Source organism: Pteropus medius, unplaced genomic scaffold (assembly GCF_902729225.1).
Source record: "Pteropus medius unplaced genomic scaffold, Ma_sr-lr_union100, whole genome shotgun sequence".
Classification (NCBI taxonomy): Eukaryota; Metazoa; Chordata; class Mammalia; order Chiroptera; family Pteropodidae; genus Pteropus; species Pteropus medius.
In genome coordinates, this window is record NW_024353100.1 from 2,076 (window position 1) to 4,150 (window position 2,075).

Below are 2,075 nucleotides of genomic sequence, written 5' to 3' on the forward strand. Positions count from 1 at the left end.
CCTGCTATTCAGGGGCTGACCCTACAGAGTTATATTTGCTTTAGTAGCACTTGGGGGCTTGACCAGTTTGCCCTCCCGGTATGTCATTTGTGGAGGTGGTTATGTGGTGCTCTTCTGTGGTCTGAAGCTGACCACCAGGTATGTTGGTTCTGGGACCCTTGGAAGGAGCTCTGGTGCAAGCCAGGTTCAGCCACTGCCTGAAACTTGCCTGAGAGCACTTAGTATAAGCTATAAAGTTATCTGCAAGAAGTTGTCACCTGTGCTGGGCTTGGAGTGCCTGGGAGAGGCTCAGCTGTGAACCGAGGATGGTGGCTGCTAATGGCAGGCTTGGGCTGCTTAGCAAGAAGTAAGGGCATGCTGAGGCCAGATGCTGCTTCTTTGAGGCTTGTGAACATTTGAGAGATTTTAGGAAGTTCTGCAGATGAGCCAAGAGCAGGCTGTTTTTTATGGAAAAATCACCGTATGTGGCTTGAGTGGGCCTGCAATTTCTGTAAATTGGGGTCTCAGGGAATCACTACGGCAGATTGAATGGGGTGAACAGTTTTAGCCAGGTTATTGGGATTTATGACATGGTGCTTGCTTATCTGAGCAGGCTGGGTCATGGGAGGGCTTAACAAAGGAGCAATGGATTCAACCTGCGTTTCTGTCTGGGAGGAAGCTAACCCCCTCCCCCTCTGCTCCCCGGGCCTTCTCCTGCAGCCAGACTATTCGGTTCCTCCCCGTATGTTTGTAGCCCTTTTTCAGCTGCTGCCCCAGTGCTGGAGCTCAGATCAAGAGAGTCCCTCAGAAAGTAAGCTTGTGCATGGGTTCTTGAAGAGGAATGCCTGAGATGCCAGCAGCCCTTAGTCTCACTTGGCAACAATCTCTGCTGGTTTCACAGCTAGAAGTTATGGGAACATCTTTCCCTGGCACTGGAACCCCAGGCTGGGAAGCCTGGTGTAAGGCTTGGACTCTTCACTCCTCAGAGGGTTATTTCTGCACACGAGATATCCCTCCCAATTTTTAACTGCCATGTATGGGTTTGGGACTAGCCTGGGTCACATCTTCGCCTTTCATACCAGTCTCATGGGAGCTTCTTTTAAATGTCCTTAGTTGTAAAATTTCTGTTCAGCTAGACTTCAGGTGATACTTCATGATGATTCTTATGTAGTTTAGTTGTAATTTTTAGGTAGTTGTGGGAGGAGGTGAGCATAGCCTTACATACTCTGCCATCTTAACTGGAAAACCTTATTTTCCTTCTTGATTCCTTTCCTTCCTCCCATTTTTAGTTTTTATACCAACATTTATTAAATGTCTACCATGTACAAAAATAAATAAAAATTAATCTTGATTTGCAGGAAAATTACGGCATGTCAGGGGTTTAGATATTTAAACAAGCGCATATAATAGATATATGGACAGGAAAAGTGATTTCAAAAAAAAGTATTCCATTTTCCTGAAATAAGAGCATTGAAATATTCAAAACTGACATATTGTTAACAAAAAAGATGGTTTACTGTGCAGACAAGGAGGAGAAGAACCTATCTAGTCAATAAGTTATGAGAGCAAATAAACCAGAGCACAAAATAATCAAGTGTGTTTGCAAGATGAGAAACGCAAATGATTGAGAATGTGAGAACGGTTAGGATGCAAGGTGAAAAGGAGTGTTCTGAACAGTGATGAAGCTGGAAACAACTAAATGATATAAGTATCTCCTCTGTGTAGTAGAAGAAGGGAAAGAAAAGAAACATTTTTATATTTATAAAATTCTTTCTACTGAGAATTTCTGAATTCATATATTGGGAGTAGACATTTGACATAGACTCACCATGTTAAATCAATATACATTGGCAAAGCTTCAATGTTGTGCCTTCACCAAGTTGTGCACAGTGGCTGCCTAAACAATAACAGATGGATTTATACATTGTATGTTATGAAGAAACAGTACTTGAAGAATATAAAATCAGTGAAATCTGTAAAGGGAAGTACACCTTCAACTCCAGTCTGAAGGTATGGGTCATTACGTATAGAGGGGGTGATGTTCTATTTTTTTCATTCTCTCAGAGATTTGCAGAAAGTAAAATTTAGAGGCTACC